Source organism: Mixophyes fleayi, chromosome 8 (genome assembly GCF_038048845.1).
Source record: "Mixophyes fleayi isolate aMixFle1 chromosome 8, aMixFle1.hap1, whole genome shotgun sequence".
NCBI classification, from domain to species: Eukaryota; Metazoa; Chordata; class Amphibia; order Anura; family Limnodynastidae; genus Mixophyes; species Mixophyes fleayi.
The window spans coordinates 21,656,770-21,671,828 of NC_134409.1; the positions used below are offsets into that span (position 1 = coordinate 21,656,770).

The window sequence follows — 15,059 nt, forward strand, 5'->3', positions numbered from 1 at the left end:
ACCACCACTTCTCAACTGCTTTTATAGGAAAACTATTTAATTCCTTTCACTTACATTCCCATTACATTTTTCATACCGCCACTTCTAAATTTCCACTTTGACCACGGCCTATTACTTAATGTTTTGCACATTAAATTCTCTGGGGTCTGTACAAGATGTGGGTTTGCTATTTGCCCTAATCTATGTTTCCACTTTCTGAGGTCATCCACATTAAATGAGTACAATAGTGTTGTCATGTATATATTATTACTTGTATATAAACTATAATCCTGTGTATGCAGAAGGAATCGAGACAGCACTATGCATCTAATGATCAAGCTGCACATCAACGCCATAACAGTATAAGTGTACGCTGCGCCAGAAAGAATGTCTTCCGCCACACAAGTTGTATTAGCAGAATTAAGGTAAGATATATACTATATGGTTTTCTCTATAGTATACTTAAATCATTGGTGTTTTTGAATAAAAATGTTTTCCTAATGGAGTATATGCGGATTGCAGTATAGGCTTATTAATAGCATATCATATTAGAATGCTCTGTGTATTAAAAATCAGTTAATTGAATGCCAATGTGTATTGTAAAATGGTCACAAGAATGCTATCTGTTTTGTATAGATGTTACTAGAATGTTGTCTGTATTATATATAGGTCACTATAATGCTCTTGGTATTGTATAGAGGTCACTAAAATGTTCTCAGGATTGTAAATTGTTCAATAGAATGTGTATCATACAGATGCCACTAGAATGGTCTCTGCTTTGTCAGATGTAGCTGGTAGGTGGTGTATTTGATTATAGTTTTTTTGACAGTTTTGCATATACATCATTGTCTATATAAACCACGACCACCGTAAACTAGTAGGAAAGCCTGAGCCACTTGCTTGGGTTTGCCCCCAGGCTAAAATTTCCAGCCCCTGACCACTAGCAAACACAATACTTCTATATTATGTACTACATCAAACTAAGGGAGCCCCAGAGGCTCAAATACCAAAAGAAATTGTCAGGCTACAGAATCTTTAAAGAGACAAACAACTCAGCAGCAAAACTTAATGATAGTGAGCTACATTAAATATACATTGCATCAGACACTTTGCAACCTGTATGTACAATCACATCTGCAGACTACAGATCTGCTTAAAGTAAAACATGTACAGGTTTGCTATGCACTATGCATAGGGTTGATGTAGCACAATACATTATTTAGTTCAAGCTTTAGTTTGTTTTCCATTCTGAATATAATGGCATGTGTGTGCTGCACCAAATATCACACTGTAAAAAAAATGTTTTGAGATAGCTGGTATGATTCAGAGTTAGTGGGGGCTATTTAGGAATTTGAAGAAGTGCAGGGGTCTAGTACATTTAGTTTTGCTCTAATGCACCTATTGTTTCGCTGCGTACATACATAAATGCATGCTCCCATTCAGCACTTTGAAGTGCATATGTGTAATCACTTTGTAGCACCATTTGTGGTATCGTGGTATCCATGATAGAAAGGAACATGCCAGAAAATGTTGACGCATCATTTCAAAGTCCTGCCTGCAATTAACTGAGTCATAAGAGGAAAGGGACATTAGGTCTTTATTGCATGTGTCATATTTGAATATTAAAATGTGTTCCCATAAAAATGGGCAGAATGCACAATAATAATAAGTGCATGACATAACAGGAGAAGCACAAATGGCATTTGCCTAGTGACTCAAGTTTGTCCTCATTCAGAAAAAACAAAACTGCATTGTCAAAAGTCTACATTCCAGAAGTAATCTTACCTGTGTTGGTTGTTATGTAACATAGACAGCAAAACAGTGTGCTAATTATGTTAAGTTTATTGACTAGATGAAAGGGAAATTATCACCTTTTCTGTAAACATGAGCTACAGTGTCCTTCTTGTTAAATACAACTTGATTTGTCTGGCAAATGAGAGTTGTTTATTTCATATTGTATTATAGTTACGGTTCACTGACATTTTGTGTGTTGTAGTGATTATTATTATTATTACCATTTATTTATATAGAGCCACTAATTCCGCAGCGCTGTACAGAGAACTCACATCAGTCCCTGCCCCATTGGGGCTTACAGTCTAAATTCCCTAACATACACAGACAGATACACACACAGACTAGGGTCAATTTTGATAGCAGCTAATTAACCTACCAGTATGTTTTTGGAGTGTGGGAGGAAACCGGAGCACCCGGAGGAAACCCACGCAAACACAGGGAGAACATACAAACTCCTCACAGATAAGGCCATGGTCGGGAATTGAACTCATGACCCCAGTGCTGTAAGGCAGAAGTGCTAACCACAGAGCCACCGTGCTGCCCTACAAAGAATAGTTAGCTCAGATAGCTTGTGCTGGTGCTATCTACTATTACATGATTCCACACCAACACCCCAATAAATACACAAGAGAACGTGGAGAGAAATGGCCACAGCCTTTATTGTCTAGCATGCAATGGGCAATGCCTGGTAAAGCCTGGGTCACAGATGTCATGCCCAAGCCCACTTATACCCGTCAAAGTTTAACAAAATGAAAGATGCCCCCACATGAGGGAGAACCATTCAGGTCCTCCATAAAAGCAGATCCTGGAAATCATAGTCATCTTATTTTACTTATATGGCACCACATAAGCCACAGAGCTGCGCAATCAGCAAAAAATAAACAACAAAATACATATAAGTAAGGTGCAAGAGAAACAATAGATTCAGTAAAAATCAATACAAGAGATAATAGAGAAAGCAACTACATTAGAAGACACCTAGAACAAAGGAAACCTTACAGAGAGGATGAGGAGATCGGAGCTAGAGAGGATCAAGCTTGTTGGAGTAAACATTCATTACGGACAATTGAGGTGGAGGGATGCGAGTGGAAGAGATAGGAGGAGCGAGAGGTGGGAGTTACTCCCCCAATACTGGAAAAAAAAACAGCCAGGTATTCTAAAAAAATGTTCTAATCTTCTTCAGACTCCTGTTGATGGCACTAATTACGTCCTAGCTAGAAAGGGAGGTATTTCAGACCAAATGATTACACAACCATCTAGAAGCTGGCTAACGTAGGCTACATCCCTACAGATATTAAGTATCAGGGGCCTGATTCATTAAGGATCTTAACTTGAGAAACTTCTTATTTCAGTCTCCTGGACAAAACGATGTTACAATGCAAGGGGTGCAAATTAGTATTCTGTTTTGCACATAAGTTAAATACTGACTGTTTTTTCATGTAGCACACAAATACTTGATAGCTTATTTGTACACTGAAATTTAAAGTTGATATTTGTGTGCTACATGAAAAAACAGTCAGTATTTAACTTATGTGCAAAACAGAATACTAATTTGCACCCCATGCATTGTAACATGGTCATTAACTCCACTATGAGAGGTTATCACATCAGGGCATACCTGAGTAAGCTATCTCTGGGACAGCTTGAACTTGAATGGCTGGATACCTTAAATGAGAAAATAGGATGAAACAAAGACACAGAGTCAAGGAGCTCTCCCCAGCACACCCCAGGAGCCTAAGGACATACATGCAATCTGCCCTGTCAGAGGTCCACCTACCCAGACGACTGCAAATGGCATCACTATCCAAACCCCCCTGAGCAGCCTTAATCGTGGCATCAATGAGGATGCAGTGTATTCCAAACACCAATGCATTTGCACCACTTCTAGTCACTATTTAAGGATGGAGAATATTCAGGTTGTATTAGGAGAGGACCAGGAGAGAGGAGAGTCTTCAATGCCACTTATCTACGCTTACCTGATTGATCTTATTTAGACCATCTAAGCCAAAAAGACACGTGGGTATTGCCTAACTTCACATCTGGAACTTTAATACTCACCGATTCCTAGAAGGTCTAAGTAATTCACCACCCCACAGTACACCAAAAAAGGCTTATTACCTTACAGAACTGAATAGAACTGAGCCTCCTCCAGTCACTGAGGCCTCACCTTTCACACCAGACTAATACTAGATAGGCAAAAATAAAGTCATTCTTAATTTAAAATCCGCCCATCCCCCTCTTCCAATGTTTATGTTCCCGTGTTTCCAAAACACAGTTCCACTTGGCTTTTTAAATGGGTCATTGCAATCTGTCACTCATTTCATTTCAATAAAAAATCAGAACTGTATAGTAGAATGGAGACATAACCGCGCATTCCTGAGGGTGAAAGCGTGAAAGTGAAAGTCAAGGAAACGTTTCCTTGACTTATCCTTGAGCGGCTGAGGATGACTTATTGTCTTCAGACTTTACCATGGGAATATGTCAAAATTAAAACCTTACAACATCTGGCATGATTTATTTTTACTTTGGAGAACAACTATTCTATTCTATTTTAAAATGAATTTGTTTACTCCTCCCCTGTCATAATTTTGCAACCCCAAAAAAATTGCACCACAAAATACTTTGCATCTTAGACAGCAGTCTAGTCAGCCCGTTGGATAATCAGGCCCTGATTGGCCATCGTTAAAGGATCAATAGACACCCTTAACATGGGCCAACTGCCCACTGCCTGAGAGCTGCCGGCTGGACAAAGGGGCATACTGCAAACTTGACAACTCCATGGAATGCTGAAGGAAGGCTATTTTGAAACGCTTCACCATAGCTAGACCTCCTGCAGCTTTCTATGTGACTGCAGCCTGCAAACTTCACTTGCTGACAGCTTGATCTAGAAGCAGATCTAGGACCCAGTGCAGAACTTCTTGCAGCTTGTATTTCCGCCACATGCAGCCCAGGAAAGTGAAACATATGCCAGAATCATTTAACCTGCCTAAGCAGGAAGTGATGCTGGGCAGGGTCAGGACCTCCCCCACCCCTTCTGGTTCTCCTTCCTAAAATTCCTTCAACCATGAGACTAGTGGCAGGAACCCAGATTACTATTCCATCTGCAGTCATGGGTACACTTGCTCAGCCACTGGACATCACTTAAGAACAGACAAACTATAGTTATATGACTGTAGCGCTACTGCTTGTGGTCTGTCAGCACCTTGTCATTTTGTAACTGTTTAATCAGCTACATTTGCATCTGACTGTTGTATTCTCGTTTGACAATCAGACAACAATCAGAAGAGAGTATAGTTGGTTCCGTAAATGATCTGCAGTTACAAAAGCTGTAGGTTGTATGTGATAGTTGCAGTTGCATTGTTGACTTTTGCAGGCGCTTTGTCAAGTATAGGTGATGTTCTGCAAAACAACATCTAGGAAGTTATGTGTGGTTCAAGGTTATGGGTGGAGAAGACTGAAATGGAATGAAATATGGTGAAATATTACTGCAAAATGAATACAATTTTGTTTTACAAATAGACTAAGCATCAGTGGCTTTTTTAGGCACTATCGGGTGTTTGCTGAAAATACTTTAACTTACTTTTTATTCTACTTATTAAGACAATTTTGTAATATATATATATATATATATATTATGTACTTTAAAATCCATGTCTACTTTAGCTCCTTTGCATGTGATTACAGCTCGTGGCATTTGTCTAGAAATAAAATTGTGTTTTTTACTGAATACAATAAGTTGTTGATTTTAGCTCACTTTAAGGACGATTTAGCTTTGTCCTCTGCACTTTTAGAGCGTTCCCCATTCCCTGAGTAATAAAGCTGCTGTCTCTGTCTATAAATAAACCAGACAGTGATTCTGTAAGTACATTATATAATTTTCCTGCAACTTAATGAAACATTATAAGGTAACATCTTGTCATTTGCAATTGGCAGTTCCCGAGTAGTCCCAAACTCACTGTAATCCCCTCTTGTGATACAGTATCTTGAGGCAGGTCTGGGGTGGAGCGTGACTGATTTACACGTATAGTTACAGGCGGGATCATAATAGACAAAGAAACAGGTGTACTTGTATTAGACACTGAATACAGGTGTCACTGATTACACCTTCTTATTTCAATAGCTCCCAACCCGAGAATTTCTACTGCAACAATGTAAGTGGTAACGTTGATTTTCTTTACTGTGCTGGCGTAGATGACATACGTTCAATTTGGACTTGTTGTATTTGTTGACAGAATGATTATCCCATCCGTTGTTTTCATGAGAAGCAAAGAGAACACATGGTTATTGCTTATCATTATGACTAACACTTTCCATGTGGGAAATGTTAATGCCTTATGCAGTTTCTTTTTTTCATGCGTTCAGATGGATATTTTAACAGTTTTGACTGTATATCTAATTTTTTCATTGTGAGTATAATAAACCATCTCAGGGTGAAGCGCTCTATGCATCAGCTGCACAATGTGTTATCTGTCTGCAACTTAAAGTTTGTAGTTTTACCTAGACTGAAGTTCTGTCTCAGTGGGTAGATCCTAACAGCAAAGTCCTGATGCAGGAGCTATCGCTGATATTGTAAATACATTTTATTCCCTTTTATACATATAAACATTGTGTATGAATTTCATCTTTTTCATATCCTTATTATTATTTTGTGATGGTCACATTTAAAACACTGGTGATTTCTTGGGGTGTCACCTTACTTGCCACAGGAAACAATAGATGTAGAATGAAAATGTATTTGTCTATTGCAGCCACGTGGACTGCGTGGGATAATGGCATATGTGTGATACATGGATGTTGTATGATATATTGCTGGGATATGTGGGATACATGGATGTTGTATGATATATTGCTGGGATATGTGGGATACATGGATGTTGTGTGATATGTTGATGGGATATGTGGGATACATGGATGTTGTGTGATATGTTGATGGGATATGTGTGATACATGGATGTTGTGTGATATGTTGCTGGGATATATGGGACACATGGATGTTGTATGATATGTTGATGGGATATGTGGGACACATGGATGTTGTGTGATAAGTTGATGGGATATGTGGGACACATGGATGTTGTGTGATATGTTGCTGGGATATGTGGGACACATGGATGTTGTGTGATATGTTGATGGGATATGTGGGACACATGGATGTTGTGTGATATGTTGATGGGATACGTGGGATACATGGATGTTGTATGATATGTTGCTGGGATATGTGGGACACATGGATGTTGTGTGATATGTTGATGGGATATGTAGGACACATGGATATTGTGTGATATGTTGATGGGATACGTGGGATACATGGATGTTGTATGATATGTTGCTGGGATATGTGGGACACATGGATGTTGTGTGATATGTTGATGGGATACGTGGGACACATGGATGTTGTGTGATATGTTGCTGGGATATGCGGGACACATGGATGTTGTGTGATATGTTGCTGGTATATGTGGGACACATGGATGTTGTGTGATATGTTGATGGGATATGTGGGACACATGGATGTTGTGTGATATGTTGATGTGATAAGTGGGACACATGGATGTTGTGTGATATGTTGATGGGATATGTGGGACACATGGGTGTTGTGTGATATGTTGATGGGATACGTGGGATACATGGATGTTGTGTGATATGTTGATGGGATACGTGGGATACATGGATGTTGTGTGATATGTTGATGGCATATGTGGGATACATGGATGTTGTGTGATATGTTGATGGGATACGTGGGATACATGGATGTTGTGTGATATGTTGATGGGATATGTGGGATACATGGATGTTGTGTGATATATTGATGGGATATGTGGGATACATGGATGTTGTGTGATATGTTGATGGGATACGTGGGATACATGGATGTTGTGTGATATGTTGATGTGATAAGTGGGACACATGGATGTTGTGTGATATGTTGATGGGATATGTGGGACACATGGGTGTTGTGTGATATGTTGATGGGATACGTGGGATACATGGATGTTGTGTGATATGTTGATGGGATACGTGGGATACATGGATGTTGTGTGATATGTTGATGGCATATGTGGGATACATGGATGTTGTGTGATATGTTGATGGGATACGTGGGACACATGGATGTTGTGTGATATGTTGATGGGATATGTGGGATACATGGATGTTTTTGGCAGAGAAAAAGAAGAACATTTATACATTCCAGCTTCATCCTATGTATTTTTTTCTATTAAAAATTGTTCAGTCTTCAGTGTAATTATCTGATTTTGCAGTTGCTTAGGAGATATTTCCCCCCCCACAAATTTCCCTTTATATGTGTCCACTATTAGCTCATTTAAACATTAGTGTGCACATTCATCATATTTGTTATGCAAGTTTCTATAGCATCAGTTGCAGATAAACCACAGAGCTACTTACATCTACAAACCACATCAACTTCTCGTATGTATATTTCATCTCTGTGCGTTGTCACAATTGCCACCACTTTCATTGGAACGCCTTGATTGCGTTATGAATCGCAGTTACGCACAATGACATCAACTTAAGGCAATCTTCTCCTTTGCACATGGAAATGTGTTCGTTCCACTCAATAAATGATCTCTCTTCGCTCTCTCTGATACTCTCTTGCCCCCAAATAAGAGCAGATCCCATGACCCTTCACTATATGGTATAACAGTGCCAATTACGCTGGAATATTTGCTCCACTCCCCACGGATCACAGAGAGAACATGAATGGAGCAATGTTTTCAGCATAGTAAACACATAGTAAACACTCATTCTTAGGTGAATGCAATCAGATCATTTCTTTTTTCAAGCACATCAGTCCCTCCTGCAGAAGAGCTTACAATCTAATTTCCCTAGTAGAGATGCCCAAGCAAATAACAGTCATCTATTTAGCCAGAAACCGATTAACCTACCAGTTTGCCTTTGGACTATGTAAGGGAAGATGTGTCCCCACTCCAACACAGAAATATACAAACTCTATGGAGAGAGCTCCCTGGCTCAGAATCCAAATAAGACCTAAGCCCTGCAAGGTGGTGTTTGGTGCCTACTGAGCCACAACTGCACTTTAATAACACACATAGAAATCCCCACTAGTCTAAAATCTGGGACTGTCAGTGTTTTTAAAGGAGTACTCCAGAAAAATAGAACCTTGTTTTCCATTAAACTATCCTCCCAAGTGGTAAAATTGCTCGTGCCCCATCTGCAATGCAGCCCAAACTTTCAAACTTTTGCAAGCTTTCACGCATAGAATAGCAACTATTGCCAGTGTGCGGGCAGTTTGCCAACTCATCTCTTTGAATACTGACACACGTAAATTATATAGGGTCTGTGGCAAGTAAAGCCAGATAAGATACAACCTGAATGCAATCAGTCACAGAATCTATATGATTTATATATGTCGGTAAGTAAAGGGATCATTTGGCAACCCTGGCTGCAGGGACTAGCTGGGCTGGGGGTGCACAGGGCATCTGCTCCCCAAACCGGTCCCATAGGGGGCTACCTTCGGCTGGGTCACTGCTCCACCTGCATTTTTTGTACTTTAAAATAGGCTGCTGAGTCGAGTTTTGCCCCATGGCTAAAATTTTCCAGCCCTCCCCTACCTGGCTAACAGAGATTGGTAACCCCTCATAGGCAAACCGAGGAGGGGGGGTTCCAATTGCCTGGAAACCCCCCTCCAAGCCTCAGACACGGTATAATTGTGGTGGATGGACCCTGCTTGAAAAGGGAGAGCTGCGTGCGCCTAACAATAATGCACGCAGCATTGCCCATGTATATTATGGGGATAGGAAGAGTTGGAGAGCAGCCAAGCACTGTCAAAAATTATAGCCACGCCCCCATGCATGCTGGTCACGCCCACTGGCGGCGTGGTGTGGAAACCCCCCTCTACAAATCCTGCGTTTGCCCCTGTCCCTGGGCATTGGACAACTGCAATTTTGCTAGTTGGTGTGAAGGACGTTTATTTTAAAAAATGTAACTTGCCTATAAATCTGTTTACTGTTATATTGCTTATTCTTCATTCTTTAGATTAATAAAGTCTGTAAATCTATTTATCTGTCTGTCTGTCGGTCTATCTGAGTGTCTTATTATCTGACAAGATAATAATATATTCTGAAGCTTTCCTCTGCATAAAAAAAACCCTACATTTGATTTCTTTTTCAGCCAACATACAAATCTTTCATGCAATTGAGTTCGGTCTCATTATCAATCATCCCAGAGGAAAGCAGAAAATGACAAATAAAAAAAAGATTTGTATTGAAGACAATTATGGTATCAACTTTCCAATGTTTACCAGCTAGCACATGTTATGTAATTTTAGATACCCCATCTACCACAATCCTTTCCCTGGAGATGATGTCTGTCCCATGAGACGCCAGAAAGAGTAGAGATACTAAAAACAGTCTTACTTGGTAGACACGCTGCAGACCTCAGGTGTAAGACGTGTATGTATATATATATATATATATATATATATATATATATATATATATATATATACACACTTTAGCATGCACTCTATTGAAGGTACACTAGAGGAAGTCTTTTTAAACACTCAATAGTTGAGATTGGTAACTGACAATGAGGAGTAGATATCAAATACAAAGTCACATGCAAGGTCATATTCAAGGTCAAACAGCTCCTGACATGATACGGAGAATTTCACATAATTCCATTATTACAACCACTTTGGAACGCTAAGAAACCTCACTTTTTGAAAACTCCTATACATTTATTTTATAAAAGTATTAAAGGATACTTAAATTAGCCTTATCCAAACTGTTGCTTATTGTAAAACAATGGATGTTTTGTATATTTTATACTATGTAAAGCAAGTATACCCATATTTCTGAGATATACTGTGTTATAAATTATTCATTGGTAATGGTAAGGGTTCTGTCAGTTTCCCTGATAAATATGGCAGTTTGTGCTTTGCTCAGAGTATTTTAATAAGTATGATCCCACTCATATTAATTAATATATATATATATATATATATATATATATATATATATATATATGTACACTATACTCACAAAAGTATTCGGACGCTTGACCATTACACCAACAGGGACTGTAATGACATTGTATTCAAATACATATACTTTAATATGGAGTTGGTCCCACTTTTGCAACGATAACAGCTTCCACTCTTCTTGGAAGGCTTCCACAAGACGTTGGAGTGTTTCTGTGGGAATTTGTGCCCACTCATTCTGTAGAGCAGTTATGAGGTCAGGAACTGATTGATGTTGGACGAGAAGGCCTGGTTCCCAATCTCCATTCCAGCTCATCCCAAAAGTGTTCGATGGGGTTGAGGTCAGAGCTCTGTGCGGGCCAGTCAAGTTCTTCCACACTGAACTCATCAAACCATGTATTTGTAGTCCTTGCTTTGTGTACAAATGTTGGAATAGAAAAGAGCCTTCCTCAAACTGTTGCCACAAAGTTGGAAGCATAGCATTGTCCAAAATGACTTGGTATGCTGAAGCATTAAGGTTGCCCTTCACTGGAGATAAGCTACCTAGCCCAAACCCTGAAAAACACCCCCCATATCAGCATCCCTCCTCCACCAAACTTCACAGTTGGCATAATGCAGTCAGGCAGGTAATGTTCTCCCAGCATCCGCCAAACTCAGACTCGCCCATCTGACTACCAAACAGAGAAGCATGATTCGTCACTTCACAGAATACGTTTGCACTGCTCCATAGTCCAGTGTCGGTGTGCTTTACACCACTCCATCCGACGCTTGGCATTGGTCTTAGTGATGTGAGGCTTGCATGCAGCTGCTCGGCCATGGAAATCCATTCCATTAAGCTCCTGCCATACAGTTTTTGTGCCTACATTAATGCCAGTGGAAGTTCGGAACTCTTCAGCTATGGAATCAGCAGAGCATTGGTGACTTTTACTCACCTTGTACCTGTGTTTTACGCGCTATGCACCTTAGTAGTCGTTGACCCCTCTCTGTGATTTTACGTGGTCGTCCACTTTGTGGCTGAGTTGCTGTTATTCCTAAGCGCTTCCACTTTCTAATAATATCACTTACAGTTGACTGTGGAATATCCAGCAGGGATGAATTTTCAGGAACCATCTTATTGCAAAGGTGGCATCCTATCACAGCAGCACGCTTGTAGTTACTGAGCTCTTCAGAACGACCCATTTCGTTTCACAACTGTGTGCAAATGGAGACTGCATGGCTAGGTGGTTGATTTTATACACCTCTGGCAATGGGTCTGATTGAAACACCTCAATTCAATAATTAACATGTGTATATATACGTGTGTATATATATATATATATATATATATATATATATGTATGTATGTGTATGTATATATATATATATATATATTTGTATATATAAAAAATATATATATATATATATATATATATGTATTGATATATATATATATATATATATATATATATACACATAATTTTTAGTTTCATTGCATCTTGCTACAATTAAAGAGAATGTGTTTCTGATGCACTGTGCCTTATTTGCTGTATTTGGACAATATTAAATATAGCTAGTGTTTGTTTTAGCTTGTAAATCTTGAACCCAAAATATATACTCTGTCAGTGCATGCATGGCAAGAGATTCCAGCTGGTGACTTTAAATCTTTACCATATGCTCTAATCCTTTCTATGTTTCACTGCCAAGATTATGTGACACTTTGTAACTCATGATTTCCAAGGTAGAATATAGACTGCGGTGTGTGATTACTCTGGGATGTCACTTATTTGTTGTTTCGTTCCTTTCAGCGGGAAGGGGTGTCCTCCCCCCGTCCTCCCCCCGCAACCAACAGTCTGTTCAGACCTGAGAGTATACATTTATAAATCCCCATAATCCCTTGGTGTTGCTGTTGGCAGCTGCAGTTGAGTTGTCATAACAGACCTTTATCCGGCAAAGAGATTAGCCCTATGGGAATCTGTGCAGTCATATATGAATATGTATGTATGTTTGTACATGGGAAAATCTGAAACTTAGAGGGATATTCATTGCTCAAAATGACATAACAATATCCCAATAATGTCACAATATTACACTTTTGGATATATTGAATTGTCCTTAAACTTTGCAGTCACATGCCCCTGTGTGGGCATTAAGTCATACCATGTCCCTCTCCAACTTCTAGTAGACCCATCATTGATGGCAGCTGAACCATTATTCATCCTATAAGTTTACTAGGTATTAGTGATATCACAGAGACACGTTGTGCCTCAAACAGGGGCGGATCTAGGAAATTGTTATACCGGGGGCGATTTAGGGGGAGGCAATTTAGGCCCCGCCCCCTTTCTGACTTCTGAGGCTGCCGGCGGCTGCACAGTATTTGCAGGTCCGCTCGGCAGTGACAGGCAGGGACAGTGAGCCGTCCGGCAGCGGGCGGGCAGCACATTGTCCCTGCCTGTCACTGCCGAGCGGACCTGCACATACTGTGCAGCCGCCGGCAGCAAGCCCTGCTAGGGGGGGCGATTGCCTCGATCGCCCCCCCTTGGATCCGCCAGTGGTCTCAAACCTCAGTGATTTCATTAGTCCCCAGTGATTATTGGTTCAGCTTACAAAACTGCTGCCTTTACCATGCACAGATGACGGGCACTTTAACTATTCTCTAGGATGAGTCTTAGCTGGCATCGCAATCCCATTCTAATTAAATTACATAAAATAAGCCAGAATTATGTGCAACATACCGAGCCTGCCAGTTGAAAGTTACTTTTATTTGATTTTTATTTAGCTCTCATGTCATTGTCATTATTTTTTATATGAATTGAAAAGCAAAACCTATATTACATTTTAAATTGCTGTAAAGATTTACTGTAAGCTACACTATTGAAATATTTTATTATTTAGTTTGAACATATACATTGACTTACAGACATCTTCAGCAATATACACTATGTCTATTGTTTGTTCCTGTACAAATTATTGAAAATAACACGCCATGGCGATAACAGACATTGTTCAGTGTTAACCTAATATTCCATCTGTGCAATTTTAACCAACTCTGCAATACAGCTCAGGCTCCTCCCACATTTGGGACAATATTCTAATGGGGTTTGATAAAGGTAACAACAGCTGAGAATGCAGTAACCTAAACCTTGCCGATTAGTTAATGACACTCCCAGTCAATGTAGGTAATTCATGAGCTGGTGCTTCTAGTGAACAGTTGCATGCGGAAACCCCTTTTTTATTCCAATTGGATTCCAAAAAAATAAGATTTTCCATTGGATTACAGCGGGACATGAAGAAAGTAAGACATTTGTTTTGTTTATATTTCAATTAAACTCTACTTTAGAAAAATGATTTTTGTATTATTTGTGTATTATTTCATTATTTATACTACTTTGGTATTATAGGTCAGGATTCTTAAGGACCCTTACTATTATACTTGGATCACTGCGTTGGCAAAGTTGGCACTCTAAGGGTTACCATGGCTCTCATTACCCCAGCACTTAGAGCCCAGGGGGCCCTGCGCTGGTGAAACTGTTGTTGATATCCGCTATAGCAGGATGACCCACACTCATAGCCGTTTTAGGGGAAAATCTGCCCAATTTCTAAATGTATTTATTTAGATATATATAGATTCCATTCCAACAGCTCGGCCCAGGAAAAAAGCCACCGGGCCAAGATTTTTGGATGGAAATGAGGAAATCAGATCCAGGTCTAAAATATTTGAATTTTTTATTGAGGTTTTGCATGTGATTTGGAAAGCATTCTTCATACTTTCTTTTTTTAAAATATTTATTTTATAACAAGCTTTAAATACCCATAACAACCGACCAGATATCAGCTCTGAACAGTGTAGCCAAAGCCAGACGAGCGAAAGCCAACATGTCATTGGTCACCCTAGGTTACTTTGAATTATCCTTTAAGTACTCAATTTTCTTATATTTATTTAAATCCTGTTATCAAAGCATTTGTCAGGGGCACCTTGAATTAAACTGCAGAAAAAAAAACCAAAATAGTTTCCCATTAAAACCTGTTCTGCGTTTAAGATTAATGTTGGCAAATCGGGTGTTTTGATCATAAGAGGATTTGTACTACTTACTCCTAGGAAGAAGTTAAGTGGTATAAAATCAGATGTAAACCTCAACCAGGTACTCTGATTAAACTGAAAGATGGTTAAAACTGATTATTTAAATGTCACAAAACATATTCAGTGTAAATGCCTCAGAGACAAGAGACACACAGGTTATATCAGTTTGACTTTATTTATTCCTTCATTATTGTTTCCCATATATACAGTCCTTCTACTTGTCTTAGATTTCCTTAATGTGCTCCTTTCAGTTTCCTTCACATACTG

The 15,059-nt window shown here is 39.4% G+C and overlaps 1 protein-coding gene across 1 annotated transcript in view; it reads left to right on the forward strand.

The window, feature by feature from the left end:
• The first annotated feature begins 383 nt into the window (after window positions 1–383).
• Window positions 384–15,059, forward strand: part of ELAVL4 (ELAV like RNA binding protein 4) — a 108,810-nt gene continuing 94,134 nt past the window's right edge. The window contains exon 1 of the mRNA XM_075182055.1: window positions 384–404. The gene's annotated coding sequence lies outside the window, so the exon portion shown is untranslated. The remainder of the gene's footprint in view (window positions 405–15,059) is intronic.